At 36.5% G+C, this 26,257-nt stretch overlaps 1 protein-coding gene and 1 non-coding gene across 2 annotated transcripts in view; one reads left to right on the top strand and one right to left on the bottom strand.

The window, feature by feature from the left end:
- Window positions 1–16,588: 16,588 nt before the first annotated feature.
- On the bottom strand, window positions 16,589–16,707 carry LOC134854923 (5S ribosomal RNA). Its single transcript, XR_010164434.1, has one exon. It is a non-coding gene; the product is annotated as a 5S ribosomal RNA (ribosomal RNA).
- A 335-nt stretch (window positions 16,708–17,042) lies between these two features.
- The window catches only part of LOC134854897 (uncharacterized), a 582,728-nt gene continuing 573,513 nt past the window's right edge, over window positions 17,043–26,257 (top strand). Inside the window, exon 1 of the mRNA XM_063871258.1 lies at window positions 17,043–17,072. The gene's annotated coding sequence lies outside the window, so the exon portion shown is untranslated. The remainder of the gene's footprint in view (window positions 17,073–26,257) is intronic.

Raw genomic sequence — 26,257 nt, 5'->3', positions numbered from 1 at the left:
AAAATTTCTAGGTTTGCTGTCAAAGCGTTTGAGAATTGAAGATCGAGTGAAACTGAGCAGTTAGTAAGTTCTGGATGCAAGAAGTCATGAGCCGCCTGCTGTGTGCTAGTGAGATGAAAACACATAATAATGTGCTGTTGATAGTTATCCAGAGTGATTCCCAACCCGCGGTGCAACAAACCTAGCGCTGATAGTGTGTTGAAGAAGAGACGTTTATGATCTTGTGTACTGATTGGTGTACTTGCTATTGGTAAACCATTTCGTCTCAAAGTAACTTGCTCCAATCCAAACTTTTGATAATGAAAAGGATTCGTTCGGTTTGTTCCTAGAAATGCATTATTTGTGTTCAATGCTATGATAATTTGTCTCACCGGTTCACGAGCAAAAATATCTTCCTGTTGCCAGCTGCGCTGACCAGCTGTTGCAAGAAATGTTTTTGTAATTTCTTCTTCATATGGGTAGTTCGCAGGAGTTTTGAGCAAAGTTGATTCAATGGCAGAGAGCACATGGTCGGTTACAGTCATTTTTCTAACATATAGGTTCGCTTCGAGTATTTGCAGCTTGTAATGCTTGGCAGCATCTTCCGATATGATGAGAAAGTCTTCATGAGAACGTCTGTAGGAAAGTCTGAGGGTAACACCGCTCAACAAATGCTTGTCACATGTGAAAAAAAATAAACTCCAGCGGGTCCATAGAACCAAATTTCCCTCGATTCACGGACCAGTTCTCGTTGAGATGTGAAATCAGCTGCATCTATTGCAGCGGGATTGTTTTCAAAACGATATCCCTGACACTTAAGCCATGAGTCCTTGGCTCCTTTGCTGTTAGAAAATTCTGTTCCAATAAAGCTTTTATGCGCAAAATTACTATTGGCATTTGAGATTTTGAGTCCATTAGCAGAGAGGGTACAGTCAGAGAAAAGGGAATAGAGGGAGTTGTTTACGAGGAACGGTGAATCAGACACAGTAGGATCAGTGTTGTCGTATCGCAGATCAGCTCCATTTGATTGCGTTACTTTGCATCGTATTTCCAAATAAATTTTTTGCAGGTCAACAAAATTATTACGGTCACCGGTGATCTCAAATTCAAGCATTGGTCCATTAGGTGAACAGACAGGTCCATTTTTTTGATCAAAAGCGTTTTCAAAAGTAATCAAAAGAGGTTTTTTTTTTCAGTCAAATCCAGAGAGCTATGGGTAGCTTCATTGGGCAACAAATTAGCGATCATTTTTTATGTTTGAGAAAAAATCTGCTCGACTTCTCACTGGTCTCGTTTTTCTTCGAATGGTTGTTTTTCTTTTTCGAGCCCCTACTGACCGTTTTCTTCGTAATCCGTTCATTGGTGTCTTTCGGCGACGTCTACCACTGCCGAGTTGTTTTCTTGCAGTTTTTGTGACAGTGTTTTTCAATGCTTGTTTAGGAGACTTCTTTTTCATAGCGACATCAATCAGTTCTGGCGCTGCACTCATCAAAAGTTCTCTGCCCAGTTTTTTCGCAGCCGGTAGAATAACCCGTCGTGCAAACGGTATAGCAACACGACCAATACCAGCAGCCAAAGCGCCAAATCCACTGCCGCGTTGTCGGTAGTGTCCAGAGAATTGAGGAAGTGAAGCTTGCTTTGCATAATATTGTTCCATTGGTTTTCAATCAAAGCGCTTGAACTTTAGAGTCAACACAACTTTACCAGTTCCTGCAAAGGGCACTAGTCTTCCAGTTTCTGTGCGCAACTGTACCGATATTGATTGTACAGATGAAGTGAATAATTTTTTGTAGTCTAAATTAGTGAAGTTTTTTCGATTATTAGGTTCAATGCTGCAGGCACTACCGTTTTTGATGCGTCTATTTGAATCAATGACGCGTAACAATGGGGCCTTTGCATCACCAACGGTTTGGTATTGAATAATGTCAATATAGACAAAAATTAGACTTGTCCCACTTGATAAGTCATATGGGAAATGAGATTCGTACAGTTCGTTTCCCTCATAAGATGCATCGAAGGAGGGTATCATTTTGTAACCAATGTGATATTCACCGTTCTCATCAAGCTTTGCATTGTAGCCTAACAGACTGGGTATTTGGGGACTTGGGAATGGGATTCCTTCATTTGCGTTCATCAAAATGCTCATGCTATTCGCGATTTCTTGAGGACTCGCATCAAAATGAATAAAAACTTTTTCGCCATAGTAGGGTCTGGAAATTGTATTCCGATTGCCAGCGTTGGATTTACTGGCTACTACTTCGGATGCTCTGAAGTACGTAAATTCCTCATCAGTAACATTGTTTAATTTTGTGGGGAAAATTATTTCTGAGAGAGCAACTCTCCAATCTCCGTCTAAAGCTATTTCTTCTTTACAAAAATTTCTAAAACTGGCCAAAGTGTTGTCTGGGAAATAATCCATTGATGCTGTTGAAATCAAATGTACAGTAAACTCATCACTGCCCATTTTTGTTATAATCAGCTTTGTTTCCAATTAAACTAAGTTCTTTTTCATAAAACTTTCCGCTGATTTCTTCCTTTTCCACATCAATGAGACTGTATGTTGGAGGGTTTACAGTAGGAATGGCAACTATTTCAAAAACTTCGTCTGTAAAAATCTGCTTGTAACCTTTTCTAAAAGGCAAGTCAGTCTTCGCTATTCGCACATAGTCACCAACATAAAATTTTGGTTTCTGTACCAACTTCGATGAACTGTTTGCAATTAATGAAACTAAAGCAGGTACATGTTATCGTGTGACCTTGTTTGGAGCATATTTTGTTACTCTATTAACGCGTGAGTTAATCGTTTGAACAAAACTTTGTAACTTTTCAATATAACTGTAAGTCCATTCAAACTCCAAGTATTTGTAGATAATACTTTTCAGCGATCGAATGTTTCTTTCGGCAAACGCTGATTTTTTTTTCACTGTGGGTATTGTATTTGATGATTTGTCGTTTAGTACATAACTTTTCGAACTCTCCTTTAAACTCGGTGCCTTTGTCAACCCAAACTTTTTTTGGTTGTTTTGATTTGATCATTTTTTTGAACGCTTCACTTGTTTCTTTAGCATATTTGGTCTTCAGGGGTTCCACTCGTAAGTAGCGAGAGAGACAATCGACAGCAACTAACAAATATTGTACCCCTCGGTTATATTTAGCCAATTTATCAACATAAGCCAAGTCAAGAGACCAAATTTCGTTGATATCGTTAACAATCACTTTTAGCCGAGGATATGTTTTACGAAACAATCCATACTTTGTATGTGATGATTGAGATCTCAGAAATTTTTTAACTTTTTTTGGTGAGAGTTGACTAGCATTTGTTAAATTTTTAACGCTACCAAATGCAGCTGGACCTTTCGTGTAGAGTACTGTGAGTTTCTTTTCTTCACTGATAGTAGGATTTCCATTCTTTTGTTGACGTCGTCGCAAACGATTATTTACTGCTTTCATAGTTTTTATCATCGTCGTCATCGTCGTTGGTGGTGGGGAAAAATTCTTTTTTCTGGGTTTTTCTTTTGTCGGATTGCTTGGTTTTGGGTTTGAGAGTTGTCGATCGAGTCTTCGAAGAGGAGGGTTTTGATCTCTTCGAGTCCTCAGTTGTCGGGTTGTCGTCGGAGACAAAGGAGGAAGAAGTTGAGGGTTTAGCTGCTTCGCTCTTAAGCGAGCGGAGAATCTGTTTGGCATAAGTGTTGGACACTAAGCTAGGATCAAGATTCAGTTCTTTCAAAATTTGTGGATAAAAAACACCCTCAAGTTTTTTTGTGTTTTGCTGTGTATCGTACAAAAAGGATTCAATTTTAACGAGTGTTGGTTTTTCTTGAATTAGAACATATATGTCAACGTCTAAAGTCAAGGATTCAACTTTGAACAACTGTTTTAGCACTATATTCGCCCTTTCCAATTTATTAGCTTCCAATAGCTCTTGAATGGATTCCATAACCTTTCGAAACACTTCAGCGGTTTTTCCATTACTTTTTTCATCGTTTTTTTCTGTTCTCTTTGAACTTGTCTGCTGCAGTGAATTGTATGATTCAAAATTTTTTTCTGCTTCATCATCACCATCATCACTGTAATTAGTAAGTGCAGATAAATTTCTTTTTCGAAGATTTGGTACTACATTACTAGGGGTTAAAGGAATAGGAGATGTTGGGTTTAATGGTGGTGGAGAGTCACGGCTGATATTTCGTTCTCGAAATCTTTGTATGTAATTGAGTTGAGATGATTTGTCGTTAATTAATAGATTATGAAGGATTTGAGATTGTGGTGCAGTTTTTTCATCTGGAGCATATGTTTTTCGAGGAATGAGGATGAATTCTTCAGCATACATGCCTTAGGTTCTAGTTTTTCAGGTAAATGTAACACGATTCTCCGATTGATTTAACCAGTGAAATATTGTTTGCCAAAATTTTTCGTTTTCCTGGGATACTAAACTTAGGGTCAACAATTTTTCCAAATGGTATTTTCTTACTCTCGATGAAACTTTTGTTAGCTGGAACATGTCCCAGAAAAATATTCACAAAACAATCGCAAAGAAATCTAATAAAATTTGAATCAGCTCCTGTCAAAATTGATCTACAATGGTGACTATTGAGCATTTGCTTCAATATACATAATTCTTTCTCTTTCATTTTCAAGAGATGTGATAACTGCTTTTGAGGATGGTAAATAGAAAATGGTTGGTGATGGTGGAACTATGTTTGACGAATAACGAAGACATTCTGAAGTTTTTGGATCCAAGTCTATCAACAGATGACCGAAATCTTCTTTCGTTGCCAACTGATACGCATGACGGAGGAATTTTGCATAATTCAATTGTCTGCCTAAATAATCAATTTGTTGATTGTCTCGAGGTGATTTGAACAAAATTAAGTGAGTTGTATTCAAATCTATTGTAGGTGATTGCTTACTTTGCTGAAATAAATTGTGCTTGACATAAATAACATGAACATTTTTATGTCGGCCTGCTGTAGCTAATTTAACAAAATCTTTTTCATTAAAAATTTCTTCACAGGTATCATCAAAGACAATCATACAATCTCGTAAGTTATTAACAATTTCAAAGCTGGACAATTTTATAAATTCAATATCAAATTTGTTGTGAGAAACAAAGGAACGGTATTTGGGTTGATCGTGAAGATAAAAATAAAATATTTTGTTGTACGATGGATAGAATGTACCTTTGAGAAGCATTTGAAAAATTAAATCAGTTTTGCCAGATCCCGAGGGACCTGAAACGGACATAAACAGACGATCTTTTGTTGAAATGATCTTATTCATTATTATAACTTGGGATTGGGTAACATGTAACCAACTGTACTGGATAAAATTGAAAGCCAAATGGCAGTCTCGTCACAACTAAGATTGTAAAAAGACAATTTTGAAATAGATAAAGAGAGCAAAATGAAAATGAAACAGACTTGTGTGAAAAAGACAACTTCTGCAGACGGAAGAGAAACAGAATTACAAAATTTCCAAGATCTGTTTTCGTGAGATAAAGACTGTTCGGCACCACCAATGTCTAAAAAGTCGCAATCATTGTTCTCGACAGTGGTGCTTTCTTCAATGTCCATGTTTACTGGAAGACTTTTTTTGCTTATTTGCATCAAGGTTGATAGTTACAACTGCATACCAATCGCCTTTTTTTCTCTCTGATCTATTGCCGTTTGGTTTGTATTTTATTATATATATTGCTATGTTTTTGTCTGTCAGAAGTATCCGAACAATTTTTTCTACGTTTCCGGTACTGATTTCGTCTAATAACTCTTTTGGTAAATTCTCACCTGTTAAACTCACATTTTGTGTGTTTTCTTTTGGCAAAAATATTTTTTTGAAATTTTGAATTTTCAAACACGACATGTTAGCAACTAGTAATCACACAAGATCAAAAGAAAATGAAACAAATCAATAAATATATTTATTATGATTCACAAAACTTGGCATATATATGTGATTCGTCATTTCGGTTCAACAGGCAAATCAACTCCTCGTTCAATGAAGAAAAACTCATATTTTGTGAATTTGTCATGGTTACATTTGGATTTGAACTTTACAACAAAATGAGCAGCAACTCTGATAGTGGCTTGAACTAAATGTATTTCCTCAACGTTATCAGTTTTGACTAATTCTTTCAGTTCAGCTGGAAGCTGATGGTCATGCAAATGGATTTGTCTTCTCTCTCCCAGCTGAGGTTGCAGCCCTTCCAGGTTGAGATTGAACAACGGAATTGACTGGCGAAATTCCTGGAGTCTGGACATTGTACAGGTGAAAGTAGTCAAGAACTGTAAAAAATTTCCGTAAATTGTCGATTTCGATATCGCTCAGTGTAATTTGTTCTAGTTTTTGCAGTAGTGGTTTTCCTCGACAATCTAATATGCCTGTCCGCGTAAGAGTAACTTTAATTCTTGGTGTTAAATTGTTTTCAGGACTCTGATTAGTCATTGAAGCGTAAACCACCAAATTTGGAGATAAAGTTGTTTGCATCATTGGATAGTTCATTTTGTAACCACTCAAAAAAAACTCTGGATTTTCTACGGGTACAATGCTTCAATAATTGATGCGAGGGAAGTAAATGAGAATGTCGTTTGCAAATATGTTTTTCTTGACCCAATAACTGTTCAATCTTTGGGCAGCCAATATCTCCAAATTTGTCACGGGTAATTTCAAGTATTCAGCTAATAAAACAGATTTTTGTGTACCTTTAGCAAAAAAATGGGAATTTGGGTTCCTCAAACGAATGCTGTCAAAAATTTGATCCAAGTATGAGTAAGGGTATTCACCTTCGTCCCAACGAAGCCCGTGTAGAAATTTAGATACCCAATTGTACGCTTTTTTCTCTTCTTTTGATAAATTGTTGAATTGAACTGGTGGCAGAAAATGAATTGTATCAATTGTATTAGTAGAGCAAACGGAAAGTTCCTTTATGATCAAATGTTTCTTGCCACATTTATATCCTTCAATATCTAAAATAATGAGATGGTTGAAAAACAATTTTTTAGTTTCTTTCTTTGGGTTAACATGACTTTAACTCAACATTCCAACAAACGAAATAACTTTGAATTGAATGCTTTAAGAAATAAGCAAAACGCAATACCTGTCACGTGACCCAGGTAACAGTTTTTTATTGGACACGGCAAAACATATGTGTACCCAGGACCGGTATGAGTTTTTTCTTGCAAATATACCGCTGCGTCATGCAATATAGCATGTATTCTAAGAAATTTGAAATGTTTCAAGTGTCTGTCGAGCGGCGAATTGTCTATTCCAATTAAACCGCCATATGGTCTGTTTTTCAAAACAAAATCCAAATTAATATCAGCATCCAAATACAAACAAGTGGCTAAAAAATACTGAAATCTGACTGGTTTATCTGGATATTGTGATTTTAAGTCTACAAAAATTTCATGAATAAGTTTTAAGTCGAAAGTTGAAATCATGTTCACTGAACTCAATATAATAAAAAAGGAATAATGAAAAGTATCAATTAAAACTTAACTTTCTCTTCAACATTAAATTTCACAAATAAAACATCAGTATCTACATCAAGTTTTCCATATTCACTTGTCAAAATATCCATTATTTTACAAAAAGCGGCAGAATGGGGTCCATTAATTAAACTTTCAAATCTTTTCAAAGTTTCTGTATTCATTTCATCTGTTTGAACATGTCTGCTTTCTGTGTGTTTCTTTGAAACTGAAGTCGAAATTCTAGCGGATTTGTTTGACGTCGATGATGCAGCAGGCGTAATTGTATTATCAATTCGTTTCTGCCCCCCAACGGCCGGAGATTTCTTGCAAACTTTTTGATTTGGTGAAGTTTGTTTGTTAGATAATGTTGCAGAAAGCAATAAACTGGGTAAACGTTTTTTGATTGCGGTGAAATCTAACAAATCCAGATTGGCTGCAACAGGTTGTGCTGAGTAAGTGAGAGCTAGTTTAAGTTTGTCAAATAACTCACCGTTTCCTTTGACATCTTTAGCAGGAGAAACTAAGTATTTGAAGCACGTGAAAATACAAGGAACACTAAAACATTTTTGGGAAGGAAAAAATTGATTTAATTGTTCCTCTGAATCTATTTGAATCAATATATGGTAATGAGTTTTTTTTTTCATTCCCGACTGAAAAAGGACAATATTCAGATTTGAAGTTGCTTCCAAAAGCATAATTTTTAAAAGTAGATAAATTAGGATTTTTTTCAGTAATAACAAATTTGAAATTTGGTTGAAATTTTTTGAAATAATCAGGTAACACAACTTCGAACATAGCTTCTGCCATTTTGTAAAGGAAAATTAATTCGAGTCGTGTTTGAACTCGTTTGTGTTTGAGGAAAGTTGAGTTTTCCTGGCTCGTTTACAGTTAGACTGTGGCTTGTCTTTGTTTTCAACAGTATCAGAAATTTCTTTTGTTTGCGCGCGGATTGACTTTCCCGATTTTAGTAATTTTGAAAATTCTTCGCTGCTTAAGGAAAGTCTTTGTACACATTCAAATTCAGCGCCTTCAGTTGCTTTTTTGAAAACTTTCAGGAATACATAAGTTCCAGTTTGGTCATATGTTTTCAATGTAGCACGCACTAATCTTTTACTGTTTTCCGAAATATCAAAATAGCAATCGCCAAAATCTTTATCTGCGTTTGCTGTGAAGCTTGTTTTGGTTTTATTTGTTGTAACAAGTAAATTTTCAAAGTAACTTGATTTAAAACTGAATAGAAAGAAATGAATGGTTCCGATTGATTGTATATGTCTGCAAAAGAAAGTGTTGTATCTATTTTAATTTATATACACATGTACTTTATATCGCAAAGGAATTGGATTGCAATTTGGTTCAAATGGATTAGTGTTTTGTGCATGTACAACTGATAAGAATTTTAAAAGGTGTCAAAGGTCACAATGTTTAAACGTTATTTTTGATACAAGCTATTTGTTTGAACGCAATTTAGGTAAACATAGAATACCACGCAAGGTAACATAAATATTTTACACGCCCTCCCTTATTAAATTGATCAAAAACTACATAGGAGGTCTTGAAATTTCTAATTTTAGAAGAACCAATCCCTATTTTAATCTCTTGAGGCGTTTCACAATTCATTTCAGTTTCTTTTCTTTCCGCGTTACGTTTCTCCTTTTCTTCCAACTTTTCTTCAAAAATGCCTTGTTATATTATTGAAGGATATTCTAATTACGAAAGAACCATTTTTTATGAAACCGTTCACGGTAATTTTGTAGCAATAATTAACGAAGAAAAAAGTTTCAATTCTGATGAGTGGACTTGTACTCATCACGGTATGATTCCCAAAATTTTTTTACATTTATTCAGTAAACTTTCCTTAAAAAATTCGAAGAAAGACGAAGAACTGAATATAAAGTATTTGAGTTATCTTACAAATTCTGGTGAATATACGGATCCTGACTAGCCTCTTGCTCTTCAGGTTGATGTTTCAACTTTATCAAAACCAGTAAAAAAAATTTTGTATAAATACGATTGTGATGTTACTCCGATGTGTGAAAACCAGTTAGAATACTTTGAAGAAATTGAATTTTTTGATCGTTTATGGGGAATGGAACAGATTGAATCACCATCAGTAGTTACCCCGAAAGCTGATCCTTCCCCTGCAGTGTCACCATGGCTTGACGAACCAGATTCTTCAACTGCAACTCGCACCCCCGAAGCGACAGTGAGTAATCATATGGAAAATTTGACTCCTTCTCTATGCCTTGCACCAAAGAAAAACAGAAAGATCACAACACTAGAAAAAGCTCAGGAGTATTTAGATCTTATTTAACTTTATTGAACAGTTGTTGCGTTTGATTGATTTCAATTTGGTTTTATTGTGTATAAAGATTTAAACTTGAAACTCAGATTGATATTTAATAGATTTCATTTGGTGTCTTTGTGTATAAACATTTTGTAAAGTAAAACTCTCAGCCTCTTAATGCTTCACTTATCCAGTTGCTAGGGAAAAGAGAGCAAATAAGTCAATTTATAACCGAATGTTTGACAAGTCTTCAATCAAAATACAAAATACAAACTGGAATTTTTAAATCTCGGAAAAATGTTGAAAATTTTTATCTCGTAAACTCGATGTCCTATAGTCTTTAGACCTCTGAACAAATTTAATTAGCTGGCCGTGAGCAGTATTTTGATATATTGCACGACTATGTTCAGACTATCCACTGAAGAGACACAGACATTTCATTTTCGAAAAGCCTCATCCTATATCAACTTTCTAACTTTTTGTTACACTGTCCGAATATAGTCTTCCGATCACTCATATTGCTTCTCTCGGCAAGCTGGACATTTTTGAGCTAGGGTGCCGACACTGTACAACATCTAGTTTGGGAGATCATCATTTTTTGTACAAATTTTATCTATATTTTTTCAAGTTTTGTTTCTATTTTTTTTTGCGGAAACATATAAATTGCTCTATGGATTGTTAAAATATGACCTAAGTGAGAGACATTAAGTCTTCAATGAAATGTTTGGGGAAAGTGTCATTAAGATAATGTATATATGATAATGTTTAAGGTACATGTCTTGTTTAAGAAATTAATATTTTTTCTTCTTTTACATTATTCACAGTTAATTAGTCTTCACCATGTCTAATGAGTTTTTTTTTTTAATTTGCAACATTGATGGTTAGTGAGTCTTTATACCAGAAGACATGTTGTAGTCTATTCAGTTCACATGTTCGAGCCATTAATAAGAAATCGAAAATGTTTTTTGTTTTTCAGAATTTTGTTATTAATGTTAAACAACTTAATTAATGTATTGTCTCTTTTAATTGATTTTTGTGGACTAAAACCGATCAGAAGAAACAATATTTGATCATGATAACGAATAAATTCAATATTTAATTAGGTTTTTTGCAAATTATTAGCAATCAAAACTTTTGGCGGGACTTTTAAATTGAATTCAAATTTTGGCGGGCGATTGCCGTTTAAACCTAAATTTGAGCGGGATTACATGTAGCATATTTTCAAATTCATCCAATCCCATGAAGTCGTGCTATGTAATCGAAAATTTGTACATGCTAACGAATAAATTCAATATTTATTTAGATTTTGCAAATTATTGGTAATCAAAACTTTTGGCGGGACTTTTAAATTGAATTCAAATTTTGGCGGGCGATTGCCGTTTAAACTCAAATTTGAGCGGGGTTACATGTAGCATATTTTCAAATTCAACCAATCTCATGAAGTCGTGTTATGTATTTGAAAATTTGTTCAAATACGAATTTTATTTGCAAACTTCTCTTTCTCTGGAACACTTGATAATGAATCCTGCAAAATACAAATGTAATTTTTGTCCAATACTTTTCACATTTAAAACTAACCGAACCAGACATGAACGAAATTTTCATCCTGTGGAAAAAGGTATTCCAACTTACATGTGTAATGATTGCCCTTTCACATCGTTATTGTTATCTTCTCTTGAACAACATTTTATTTCAACTCATGAGAGCATAGCCAATTTATGTGAATATTGTAATTTAGGCTTTGTTTCTAACAATCAACTCAATAACCATATGATTACTCTTCATAGTTTACCTGTCGCTACTAGTAACAATACTGGATCCATCAGCAAAAACGAAACGATTGCCCCAAACATGAATGTGAATGACATTGAATTACATGAATCTGCTTTCAATGGTACCCTGAAAACTTTTTTTATTCCTGGTGATGATAGTGTAGATATATTAGAATTTATGTCTAAGCACAAAGAACAAATCCAAAATTTGATTTTGGCAAACGGTTTCCAATGGCCTCAAAAAGTTCAATTTTCATTAAATTTGAATTTACAAAAACCGTCAGTGATCAATGACGAAGATCTGAACAACCCCACTCAAAATGAGCTAGTTGACATTTATGTTAATTCGCTTATGGTTCCGATTCTATCCGACGGACTTGCGGATGGAACGTTTTATGAAATGGTTGATAGAATGCAATCGGTGCTTCATTCATTTGCTTCACACGGAAGCGGATGGGTTTTACAACAAGTGGTTAGATTGTTTATCAAATTTGGTAAAATGAATCCCATTCGAGGGTCATCACATATAACATTACCATTTAGAATTGCAAAATCCAGTCATTTAATTAATATTCGCAACCATGATGACCATGACTGTTCTAATCTTTGTTTTACTGCTGCTTATCACCTTCATTATCGTTTGAATTTAATTGTTGGAAGATACGAAGATCCAACTGCTGAAAAAACATGCCCTGCAACTTACAGAACGAGCAACGCCAAAAAACCAATCGGTGAGTTTCCAACGCCAATGAGTTTCGGAGATATACCCGAGTTTGAACGTTTGAACAAAGTTCGTGTCAATGTGTTTCTTTATGAAAAAGGAGACTTGGTGCCTATGTTGATATCAAAAAATGAGTCTGAAGATACATTCAGTATGGATCTTTTGTTGTTATTTGAGCCCTGTAAACATCATTTCGTGGTAATAACTAACCTGTTAAGATTCATATGTGAAATCAAAAATTATAAATTTCGGACATTCATGCGCCTGTGTCGGAACTGTTTTCACATAAGTTATAGCGAAGAAGCGAACAAGATGCATCAAAGATCATGCAAAGAACATGAACCTGCAGTAAAAAAAATGCCATCCGCTGAAGATGGAAGCAATAAATACAAATTCAACAACTATGCAGCACTTAGTTTTGTTCCTGTCGTTATCTACTTCGATTTCGAATCGTTTTTGAAACCTGTTACCACATGCAATAACAACCCAAACACTTCGTCGTCTAGGATCTTAGAAAAACATGAACCCTCTGGTTACTCTCTGTGCGCGATTGAACATCTCAACGAGAACTGGTCCGTGAATCGAGGGAAATTTGGTTCTATGGACCCGCTGGAGTTGATTTTTTTACATGTGACAAGCATTTGTTGAGCGGTGTTACCCTCAGACTTTCCTACAGACGTTCTCATGAAGACTTTCTCATCATATCGGAAGATGCTGCCAAGCATTACAAGCTGCAAATACTCGAAGCGAACCTATATGTTAGAAAAATGACTGTAACCGACCATGTGCTCTCTGCTATTGAATCAACTTTGCTCAAAACTCCTGCGAACTACCCATATCAAGAAGAAATTACAAAAACATTTCTTGCAACAGCTGGTCAGCGCAGCTGGCAACAGGAAGATATTTTGCTCGTGAACCGGTGAGACAAATTATCATAGCATTGAACACAAATAATGCATTTCTAGGAACAAACCGAACGAATCCTTTTCATTATCAAAAGTTTGGATTGGAGCAAGTTACTTTGAGACGAAATGGTTTACCAATAGCAAGTACACCAATCAGTACACAAGATCATAAACGTCTCTTCTTCAACACACTATCAGCGCTAGGTTTGTTGCACTGCGGGTTGGGAATCACTCTGGATAACTACCAACAGCACTTTATTATGTGTTTTGATCTCACTGGCACACAGCAGGCAGCTCATGACTTCTTGCATCCAGAACTTACTAACTGCTCAGTTTCACTCGATCTTCAATTCTCAAACGCTTTGACAGCAAACCTAGAAATTTTTCTTTGGGGTATACGCTCATCCAATGTATTTATTACCTCCGACCGCAAAGTTACAAAGAACGTCCTTCCAATTTCGACCGTCTAAAAATGGATGAAATCCAGTTGCAGGATCTCATTCAGAATTGTAAACATTTGAAACATAAATTTTTTGGAGTATTTGCAGCCGACAATTTTCCACCTCACATCCCAAACAATATCTTTATAATTGTGAACACTTCAAAATCAGATTCTCCGGGGACACATTGGATTGTAATTTGCAACAGAAGAAATGTTTTATATTTTGCTGATCCTCTCGGTCTTCCTCTTTGGCAGTACAACAATCTGTATAAACGATTGAACGAGAATTTTCATCAGGTGACTGAATTGATGACAAACTTTCCCATGCAAGACTCAAACTCTACCATGTGTGGTTCTTTTTGCATTTATATTGCACATTTGATTTACGATAAAAATTTTAATGGTGATGCTTCTGATTTTGCTTACATAAATGATCATGTTTTGAAACGTTTTCTAACTCACATGCTTTCTCATTAACTAACTATTTTATATGGCTGTTTTGTACACTTTTCAATTTCATTTTAAATATTACATTTTTTAGTAATTGACATTTTTACTCAATTGTTAAATTAACAGCAATAATCCGAGAAGTTAGAGTTTATAATAAAAAATACAAAATCGATCTATGGGGGGATATCACCATACCAGCAACTGTTGCCTCCTTTCAGTACAGTTTCCGGACGGGTTTCGAAACGCCGCTTTTCGGCTGAGAGTCGAGCGCCATGCGTTTTCCTCTACTCGGACCCCAAGAAATTTTGTTCCACTTCAATTTTATAGTAACAATTAGGTACAAGTTTAGACAATATTTCTAAACAAAAACGGATCAAACATGCACAATACTCGAATGTTTCCCAACCCATATGCTTTTTCATTAAGATATTGTTTAGTTCTACATGACTGTTTTCGTATACATTTCAATCAACTTGTCAATAAAATTAAGCTTCTCATTTCCTTTACAATAATGATTCTATTTTGAAACGTTTCCTAACTCATATGCTTTCTTATTATTTAACAATTTTCTGAATTACAATGTAGGCTCAAAAACCATTTAGCCCAGTTTGGATTTATCAAAACCTTTTAGTTTGCTAAATAGAATACTTAAACATAGCACTTCAAATTATTCGAATAAATTTCAAGCTGATTCTATACATATATTTCAAACATATTCGGTGCAGAAATCAAGCGTCTTTCATATACCATGCTTGAAACTAATCGCTTTAACCACTTTATATACCACTCCAATTTGGTGAATGAACAAAAAGAACGAAATACACCGTCTGGGCATTTGGACGATTTAGCTATCAACCTAACAAAAATTTACATTCAAGATCATTGGTTTAAAAAATTATACATTGGGATCAAAATTGTGGGATCATTATTTAGGATCATGAAAAATTTTACATGGGATCAGTACTTTGGGATCTCAAAAATTTACGTTGGGATCTCAATACCCAATGATCCCTGTAGGGATCACCCCCCCGATCCCAGTGTAAATTAGCTATACTACTCACCACGCTCGATTAGGCTTAACTTTTTGGCATCACCGAGATTTCGAAAGCTTATAACTTTGTGTTGGACCAACGAAATCGGTTCATTTTCTCAGTCCCCCAAGATTTGACTATGAGCTTATGATCCAAATAATAAAGTTTGGAAATTTTAAAATTTTTGGGCAAGTTATGGCCGTTCGCGCAATTCACCAGGCTCGATTGGGCTTTCTTTTTTGACATCACCGAAATTCAAAAGGCTATAACTCAAAGACCCCAAAAGTTAGACTCCCATCCAAGTACTAACCAGGCCCAATGTTGCTTAACTTCGGTGATCGGACGAGAACCGGTGCATTGAACATGGTATAGTCGTAGGCATTTGAGTTACTCCGCTTTCATTTATATCCTTACTAGCAAATGTCTATGTACATTAATTTTAAAACACTCGCCCTCGCGCGAGAGTAAAAACATGCTCTTATACCATGTAAAAATTTGCACGCTCTTGTTATAATTTATGCATTTCAAACAAAATTTTGAAAATTGACATTATTTGGAATTTTTTTGGCCCAATGTGTTTTATGGCCAAATCGGCTGGTCAAAACCTATGGAGCGTGTACAAGGTGCCTTGAGTGACCATCTATGTCGTGATAGCCGCACATTCACTGTAAGGGGCATATGATTGAATACCAGCCAGGATACTGTCAGTTGCTGTTAGCTTATTTGTTCTGATAAACTTATTAAATAGGTAAGTATTCAAATCTATTTGATAAGATTTCTTTGAATGCACTCTGCGACAGCTGAGGGCAGCCCAATTCTCTTGAAAAAGGCAAGAAAAAAAGTGCACTAACTTAAAAGTTAGCTTTTAGGCCGATTTTCGTCCAAAATGGCCGAAATTCGGGTCCCCCCAAATTTTCAACTGATGATTACTCCACGTACACTTGAGCTACAAACGTCAGTTTGGGCTCGTTGGAATTGTCCTGAGCTTAAATTTATGAAACGAGATGCAAAGAATGAACTTTGGACGTAGAAAAAAAAACAAAATTTTGAAAATTTTTTTTTTTTGCACCACACTCGATTAGGCTTAACTTTTTGGCATCACCGAGATTTCGAAAGCTTATAACTTTGTGTTGGACCGACGAAATCGGTTCATTTTCTCAGGCCCCTAAGAATTGACTATGATCTTATGATCCAAATAATAAAATTTGGAAGTTTTAAAATTTTTGGGCAAGTTATGGCCGTTCGCGCAATTCACCAGGCTCGATTGGGCTTTCTTTTTGACATCACCGAAGTTCAAAAGGCTATAACTCAAAGACCCCAAAAGTTATCTCCATTATTTTTGACCTATCAGCAGCTGATTGAACACAAAATTGATACTGCAAAAGTAATTTTTCGGTTTACTATTGTTTTGGTCAAAATTTGACCCATTGAAAATTTTTGCACCACGCTCGATTAGGCTTAACTTTTTGACATCACCGAACTTTAAACAGCAATAACTCTTAGCGCATAAAAGTAAAAGAATTACTTTTGCTTTATATAAAAGCCTACAACACCTGGTGTTCCCAGGCGGTCTCCCATCCAAGTACTAACCAGGCCCAATGTTGCTTAACTTCGGTGATCGGACGAGAACCGGTGCATTCAACATGGTATGGTCGTAGGCATTTGAGTTACTCCGCTTTCATTTATATCCTTACTAGCAAATGTCTATGTACATTACTTTTAAAACACTCGCCCTCGCGCGAGAGTAAAAATATGCTCTTATACCATGTAAAATTTGCACGCTCACGTTATAATTTATGCATTTGAAACAAAATTTTGAAATTGACATTGTTTGGAATTTTTTTGACCCAATGTGTTTTATGGCCAAATCAGCTGGTCAAAACCTATGGAGCGTGTACAAGGTGCCTTGAATGACCATCTATGGCATGATAGCCGCACGTTCACTGTAAGTGGCATATGATTGAATACCAGCCAGGATTCTGCAAATGCTTTTAGCCTAATTGTTGTGATAAACCTATTAAATAGGTAAGTATTCAAATCGATTTGATAAGTTTTGTTTGAATGCACTCTGCGACCGCGGAGGGCAGCCCAATTCTCTTGAAAATAGCAAGAAAAAAAATGCACTAACATTAAAGTTAGCTTTTAGGCCGATTTTCGTCCAGTATGGCCGAAATTCGGGTCCCCCCAAATTTTCAACTGATAATTACTCCACGTACACTTGAGCTACAAACGTCGTTTTGGGCTCGTTGGAATTGTCCTTAGCTCAAATTTATGAAACGAGATTTTAAAAAATGAACTTTGAACGTAAAAAAAAAACAAAAATTTTGAAATTTTCATTTTTTGCACCACTCTCGATTAGGCTTAACTTTTTGGCATCACCGAGATTTCGAAAGCTTATAACTTTGTGTTGGACCGACAAAATCAATTCAATTTCTCAGTCCCCCAAGAGTTGACTATGATCTTATGATCCAAATAAAAAATGGAAAATTTAAAATTTTTGGGCAAGTTATGGCCGTTCGCGCAATTCACCAGGCTCGATTGGGCTTTTTTGACATAACCGAAATTCAAAAGGCTATAACTCAAAGACCCCAAAAGTTATCTCCAGTATTTTTGGCCTATCAGTAGCTGATTGTACACAAAATTGATACTGCAAAAGTATTTTTTCGGTTTTCTATTGTTTTGGCCAAAATTTGACCCATTGAAAATTTTTGCACCACGCTCGATTAGGCTTAACTTTTTGACATCACCGAAATTTAAACAGCAATAACTCTTAGCGCATAAAAGTGAAAGAATTACTTTTGCTTTAAATAAACGCCTACATGTCAAAGCAGGAAATCCGCTATTTGGTTGAACAGCCACTGACCGGCCACTGGACATACCACCGGATAACTTGAACCTAGCACCATCGACGGGGACGTCGATAAATATTTTTGTCCGGGGAGTGGGTGTAGGACTTACCCACACCAAAAATTTTATGATAAAGAAGCTCAGGGAAGTGGGAGAGACTAGCGGATTGGAACTGGATCAGGAGGAAGCTGAGCCTACCTTAGGAAGAAACTTCAAGAGAAAACTCGAGATACCGAATGAGAACATCCTGATCAGAGAACATCCTTATTCAGAGAACATCCTGATCACAGACAGCGACTTCATTTTGTCAGATAGGACTAGTGCGATCTGCATAACAGCGGACATGAGCTTCAACACGAGACTGGAAACAGACTTCAAAAAAATATCAGAACTGGGAGGAATGGCTCCGCTTCCCCCATCAGTTTCAGAAGTTCCTGATAAATACCTGTGCTTTTTGGTGACGAGGGTCAATGAAAGGAACACGATAGACCCCGAGCATGTGATGTTGGCACTAACGAGGTTGAGAGACTTCATGCTCGAAAGAGGGATACGAGAGGTCTCAATACCGGTCTACTATCCAAACAGGGGCAAGTTGAACCCTAGGTTGGTAAGTTGAATTACACGCCATTCCTGCACGTGCTCTTCGCAGAAACGGGGATAATGGTGCACCTACACAAGAAGTAATACTTGAGCATCGCCTGAGCTTTGAGTGGACATGAATGTCTTGAGTCTTGAGTTAGGAGTCGCAGGGTTCTTGAGCTAGGTAAAGGGGGCACAAGTCAGGTAGTTGGATTTTAATATAATTGCCATGACAATTAAATTCTAAAAATTTAAGGTGCTAAAACATGAAATAAGTCTGCATGCTTTTAAATGCCTAATTGAATTATTCTATCGAGAAACTGTTAGAATAGTGTTTTAAACATAGTAAGGGGGAGGTTTAGGCTAGGCATGAGTGAGAAGCATCTTGGTCTAAGAATGGATTCTGCTTTCAGATTGATTTGAAAATTTAATTGAAAGTAAAGCTACAGTAGTAGATGTTGGAGGTGGTCAGGGGGGAGTTGGGTGACCCCCATGTTTTAAGATAGGGAATAGATCATCCGGTCACCCAGCTATGTATTAAGGTAGGGTAAAAAGTTTAAAATGTATTTAAATAGATAATACCAATGGTAAGGTTTCATGGTTTGTGTGATGGTAAGATAATGGTAAGAAAAACGAAAACTTTTGGTTTTTATGTGGAAATGTCTATTTTTTTGAAAAAAATTTGGCGCGCGTATTCTAATTAGTAAAGATTACTGGTTAATACGTGTGGATTGTGTAATGAAGGTTTTAAATTAGATTTTTGATACATGGTAAGTCAATGGTAAGAGTTTTTGTGTAAAAACTTGAAAGTTTCTTCAAAAAAAAATAATATTTGAAAATTTTTTCGAAAATTTCTAAAACACGATAAGATTTGTTATAAATTGATCTAATAAAAATTTATTAGAAAATTTTTTTTTCTATCTATCTGAATCTATTCTGAAACCTACCGAAATTTCGAAAAAATTCCAATATTTGAGATAAAAAACTAAATTACAAAGAAAATATATAAATCACTGCATTGTGTGTGAAATTTACCGCAACTTTATAATGAAACACCATTAAAATACTGCATTGTACAAAAATATAACACACTGCTTCCATCTCCAATAATTCCGTATAAATTCAATGGTTTTGTATGGAATCCATCATCTTGAACTTGTTTTTTTGGATGAAAATAACTAAGTCCTTTTTTTGTTTGCTCATATGTGGCCACCATGTGGTTTACGGTTCTGAATTCTCTATTTATAGATGTTAATTTGATCGCTTCATCGAGCACTCTTCTGTATTTTGACATCGGACAGTCTCCAGAATCTTCCAGACCCCTTTATTCAATCCTTTGCTGCTAAACTTGAACTTATCGGACTTGTTGTCATAGCAGCAATATGTCTTGCTACACAAACAGAGCTTTTGTACATCTAAACTCATCTTTAAAAAGTGTCGGCTCCCGTTTATCATATCCCGTTCATCAGTTTGTCTGCTGTTTGCAGACCTTACGTTGAAAACCTTCTCAGCACTATGTAGCAAGACATTATGGGTGCTTTCACAACCAGGCTTAGTGCATTTGCGGGTTTTAGGGCATTTTCGGAACATGTGGTCAGGTTGAAAGCAAGCAAAACACAACCTATTTTGTGCAGAGAATTGAGCTCGTTGAATTGGGGTCTTTTCCTTAATTACAGAACAACTCCAGAGTGAGTGTTTACCCTTGCACTGGAGGCACGGAGCATAAAATGGTTTTTCAACTTTTGAAGCAACGGCAAAAACTTTTGTAGGTGGTTTATGGAAACCAGTCTTTGGAGTCTCCTCAGGTCGTGACTTATTCTGACTCACACGCATAAGTTCATGTGCCTCAGCCTTGTCGCGGAGCCAATCATTTAAGTCTAAAACGGTTGGCGGTCTCCATTATTTCTTTACAGAATGGAGAGACCATGACTCTTTCATAAATCGAGGCATTTTTGAAATAACTTGATTCAAAACGGATGTACTCTTTAAGTCGTACTCATATCCTAACGATTTTAAAACAGCGACAAGACTGGATATACAGGAAGCGAAACTGATAATGCTTTCTGAATTGTGCATTTTGAGAGGTGGAAAATTCGAAAGTTTATCGAGATGAGCTCCCACAATTGTCTGTGGTTGTCCAAATTTCCTCTCTAGAGTTTTAAAAAGCGTCCTTGTAGAATACTCCACTGTAAGCGAATTCGGCAATTGCATTCTTCGCATTGCCTGAAATGAGAGGTTTGAGATATGTCAGTTTGACATCATTACTTAAAAGTTTTACATCGATTGCACTTTTGAACTGACCAAACCATTCAGGCCACTGCAATGGATTTCAGTGGAAAGAAGACAATTTCCTTTCAGGCAAGGGACCTTTCTGGCTCAGTGTCAAGATTTCAGCTAGATCTTGATTTGTTATTGGTTTACTGCCCGAGGACGTAAGTGGGCGATATTGTTTGGGCCATATTTGTATAAGGCGCCATCAGCGGTTTTGAATAGATTGCGGCGTCTAAAGCTTTAGGATCACCGACATAAAAAGTTGTTCCTCCGCTAGAGAACGGTTGAACATTCGATGGCTGTGTGACATAATATGAGTTAGGGGAGAAGGTGAATGTTGGAGGCTTGAGAGGACCAACGTTAGTTGGTAAAAGCGGTTGGAATACAAAATCTGCGGAATTACTTGGGGAAAAGGTTTGTTGAGCAATGGGCATTGAGCTCGTTGGGATATTAGAATGATGAAAATGACTCTGCATCAAAGGGTTGTAGTTGTGTAGGTTGGTCAAAGGTAGCTGTTCCTGTGGCTCATACGTACTGTTTACATTTGAATTTGGCATGCTGACACTTGTATTCGATGTATGAGGGACGTTAACACTCTGTGAGTTTATACACGTGGTTTCGAAATAATCAGCAAATGGATGTGATTTATTAATCATCGTCAGATTTCTACTAAAAGGCGGTTCAATACTTGAAAATGACAAGAACTCGGAAGCTGATTCCAGATTGACACTTTGGACTGGCGCCATGGGCTGAACTATCTCCTGAGTTGGGAAATGAATGTGTTCACCCAACTTCTTGTCCTGTTTTCCTCCGTTTCGTTCTCCTGAACGGCCATTGCCAATTTCGATCTGCTACGACGAAGTTCACAAATTTCAGTGGCGTCTTCCAGATATTCAGCCTCTTCGATAGTTGCTTCAGCTAGCGTTTGACGTCTTCTCTCTACAACCACATCAAGATCAAGTTGACCCTTCATCGACTGAATCTGGATCTCTTGCTTTTTCAAACGAAGCTTAGCCTCTACTTGGCGTTCAATTCCTCGCGTCTAATTTTTGCAAGGGCTGCCTCTCTTCGACGCTCACTCGAAGTCATTGATGCAATCTTAGAACGCTGTGAAAGGGGTTTCTTGGAACGGACGGATTCGCTTGGCGTTGGGGTTCGTGCAGTTGCTACCTGGTCCTCTTGATGTTTAATTTGAAAGTAATTTTTAGCTAGACCTAATACATCGTCATTTTTTGCACTGATAGATCCTAGGTAAAACTCAAGTTGATTTATTGTTTCAGCAGCGTTGTTGCTGTGCATAGACAAAGAGATAAGCTCATCATTTTTCTCTATAAGTTTTGTAAGCAAATGCTAGATTTTTCTATGTACGTTTCAGTTTTAGCTGGTCTATCATTCGCACTTATATATTCCGTAATTTTGGCTTGGTAATCGAAAAAATTTGTTTCCAACTCTTTCCTGGCAAGATAAATTTTGTTCAGCTTTTGGCCGAGATCAAGCTCCATTTTGAAATATTTGTTTTCGAATAAGAGCAAAAAAAATAGTGTCGGTTGACGGAATCAAACTAGAGTCAATTCAAGTAGCCGCGTCCTATACCGAACGAGAGGCTGCTCGCAAGACCCCAACAATTCTCGTTGCCTACGGAACAGAAGGACAACAAACTACAAGATTGAAAATAAAGATGAATTTAACTAATGAAAAAAAAATAAATCAAGATTTATAATGCCTAACAAATGTTAAATATTCTTCAACTGTTGTCATTTGTGAAATCTTTTGCTTATCTGCTTTTCTTTTCCTTGAACTTGGTCGACGACTTTTAACTTTATTGATAAGTTCGCACAGATTATGGAAATAACGTCGAATGAGTCTCAACTTTTTTATTTCTAAAAACGCCGGAGGATGAATTAATTTAAGCTTACGAATTAGTTCTTTGTTGCTAGCTTTTATTTTTGATTTTAAATGATGTTTGGTCACATTAATTGTTAAAATTCCTGTTTCAACCAAACGTCCATAAATATTGGGGGTATTTTGACGGTGTACGTAAATAATGGCTGATATTTTGTTTTTATATTCTTTTAAAACTTTAATCAGATTTTCTTGTGTAAGTGGGTTATCGTTGTTTGATCTATGCTTGCTCAATGAGTTATTTATAACATCGTGCCAGGTTACAAAGTTTTTCTCTATCATACATTTTGGAGAATTGCTTAAAAGATAGTGAACAGTCTTTTGCCGGTTATTTGCATTCAAATTAAAGCTTAAACCTGGAATTGCTTTAAAAGTGTCGTCGAGGCGTTTTTGTAGAGTTAATGGTAATGTATTTACGGAGTAATGGAGAGAACTCGCAGCAATGATGAACACCCTTGAGAGCGATAAACGATACGGTTGTTTTAATGGCAATCAATTTAAGGAGTCTGTTGATGTAAAGTGGTCACATAGAAAGGAAAAGAAAAAAAAATAATTATCACGATAATAACTCTAAGAACCCTTAGCTGAGGGTTTTGTAAGGTTTTGCTAAGGCCTCGATTCAGTACTATTTAAGTTAACGCTTACGGTTTATAGGTTAAACTCAGCGACGTTACGGCGAAACGGTAGTAGTAACGGTCGCGGCGGTATGCGGCCGAAAACGGGGCAAGCCGAGCAAATTTTTATAGTTTATCCAACCACTGGAGGAAACCGAGGTAGGGATTCACTCAAAAAACTTGCTCGACACGATTGAAGATTTAAACGGTTGAACGGGCGAGACGAAAACGGTGTTTTTCGATTTTTCTCTAAAATCGGGCAAAAAAAATTTTTTTGTCAGTGAAAGTTTTTGGAAAAGTTGAAATAACCTTTTTTTTCCAGAAATTTTTTTTTTTGAAAATTTTTATTTATATATTTTTTTGCGAAAATTTTTTGGAAAATTTTCTGGATTTTTTTTCACAAAATTTTTTGGGTTCGAGACTATTCTGGGGTAATAGGGTACTGGGTATGAACTAGGATTAGGTATCTAGTACGGTCTTAATCGGATTGCAATTAACAACATCGTATGTAATTTTATAGCACTGATAATCAAAAAAGTAGCACTTTTTTTTGGTTAAAAAAACTAGCACAAATTAGAGTCTAAAAGTTAGTTGAAAGCACAGGTTCGATCTTACAATTTTTTTGCAGGTAGTTCGCCGGGCCTGAGTCCAAAAGAACACGAAGATTCCACAAAAAAAAAAAAACTTTCCGCCTTGTGTGATGTCGGCCTCTGGGTTGTCGGCTTTGTTGGAAGTTGTTGAACTTCTGAGATCTAGTTTGTCGGCTGCTCAGTTGGGCGGATTTCCATTGATAGGATATTTCGAATATTTGGGCCTCATCGTCTTTCGGCAGTTTGTTTTCTGTTTCCAGGTCCTTGGTTTTTTGTTTCCCGATTGGCGCGGCACCAAAATATTCTGGCCTTTTTTTGTATTTTTTTATAACTTATAAAAACAGGAAAAATAATCGGTTTAATTCAAGAGAATCAAAAAACGGCGAATTTTAGTAATTTTTATTGCACGGAATTAGCAACAACATTACACGTATCAAATTAAAAAGTGGGCTTGTTCATACCCTGATTTGTGTGATTTATGTGTTTTTTCACAATGAGTTCATACTTAGTTCACGCAGTTGAATAAACAGAAACTCAATTGCAAACCAATTTTGAACCGAATAAAATATTAGCATTTTATATTCTGTCAGCTTCGGCTCAAATAGGATTCTCAAATGAAACGACTTAGGTGAGAATCGAACCGACGCCGAACTCCCCGGATAGCACTATGTATACGCTGAGCTATATAGCTGGTATTGCTAAGCAACTATACTGGCTTTATACTATACTTTCAATTTTACTTTTGATGCTATGTAGCATTAACATCCGGAGCATTCGAACCTCTGCTTGATATGGGACTTGGAAGAAATTCGATCAATCGGGTTACCAGATCATCAGCAGAAGGTCACCCTTCGTGGTGAGCTTGATGCTGGCGTTGCGGTGGATCGAGAAAAACGTGAGGAAATATCGAGAGTCGACGGCCGCAACAGTGGAATGAATACATGCCATTGATTACAGCCGGAGGCTTGAGTTGTTTGAGACTGTGTGCAAAGTATTTTCTATACCCATGGAAGTGAGGCACGCGTGGAGTCGCAAAAGATTCTTCTTATGGTTTCGAGCGACGTTGACGTCTTGGTTGTACACGGTGACGAAGGTTCACATGAAGAAGCATCAGAAAGAGTATCAACAGTTCCTGGCCGAGATAGGGCCGGAAACTTTCAAGAGACCCTTGATACCAAGGCGAGAGAATCAATATTGGAGGAGGACTTGGCAAAGAACGTGAGTTTGAGCTTGCACAACTCCTTTTGCTTGAACAGGGAATCTAAAGTGAAGGGTCTGCCGAGCCAGGCAAAAAGATTGCAAGAGCAGAGGGAGTGGATGCAATTCTACGAACAACTAAAGTCTTGGGAAGAGATTGTGATCAGTTCCGACAATGAAGAAGAACTGTCAAGGCAGATCACTATGTCGAGTGTGTCAGGGCTCAGTACCTCGAGGGCGAGGGGCACGAACTGAGCAGAGCGCAATATGCAGATGCACTTATCAAATAAACCCGTCGCCCTATAGTTTTCCACAGGTGCAAAAACCAACTGAATGTTTAGTACAGAAGTTTTTAATCGATTTTACGACAATTCCCGACCCTTGGTCCGCCCTGATAAACCGAGCGAGGAATAGCATGATGAGCAATGTCAATTTCCAGAGACTCCTGAGTTACGCTAGCACTCCTCCTTGTTGTCACTTGTACCGAGAGACATTTTGAAAAACCATCGAAGCTTAATAAAAAAATGTTTATTCGCTCCCCAGGTTTGTGGTAAGTCTCCCTAAAAATCTAGAATCGATTAGGTTTTTCCATAAACTCTGATTGCGTAAGATCTTTTTCCGGTATAACCAATTTGAAATTTTAACCCGACTTTATACATTCTTTTTTTTGGTTTTTTGCTTTTTATGGTTGCTTTTTTATTATTAAAACTGGCAACGGTAACAATTTCCAAGTAGAAAGGAATTCAACAAGTTTATTGGTATGTTAGCTGTTTTGGGTAATAACGACAAAAAACGTGACCTTCGAGGAAGTCAATTGACTTTTAACAACGTTCAACGAGTTTTTCCAAATTTGAGAACCATTTACAACTTAATTTACTTGCGTCAGTTCTAGCGGAACACCGCCTATTTCCTAAAAACAAAAGTCAGGATGGGATTTGAAACTACGCCTTGGAGTTGGTAACCGCATTTGTACCCATTAGACTAACGGCTGGTTTATTATTAAGAAGGGTTCTGTGAGAAAAAACCCACAAAAAGTTCTGTGAGAAGTACATATAAAAGAAGTACATATAAAAGAGTGCATATAAAACAAGAGTATAGATGCATATAAAATAAGCAGAGTTGGCCGAGTGGCCTAAGTTAACGCCGATTATATGTGCGACCTAACAGTTGACGTAGTTCCGATTCCCCACGTGCCCTGTTTTAATATACT

This window comes from Symsagittifera roscoffensis, chromosome 9 (assembly GCF_963678635.1).
Source record: "Symsagittifera roscoffensis chromosome 9, txSymRosc1.1, whole genome shotgun sequence".
In the NCBI taxonomy this organism is placed as follows: domain Eukaryota; kingdom Metazoa; phylum Xenacoelomorpha; order Acoela; family Convolutidae; genus Symsagittifera; species Symsagittifera roscoffensis.
The sequence above is the reverse complement of the archived record's forward strand: the minus strand, read 5'-3'. Positions and strand labels throughout refer to the sequence as shown.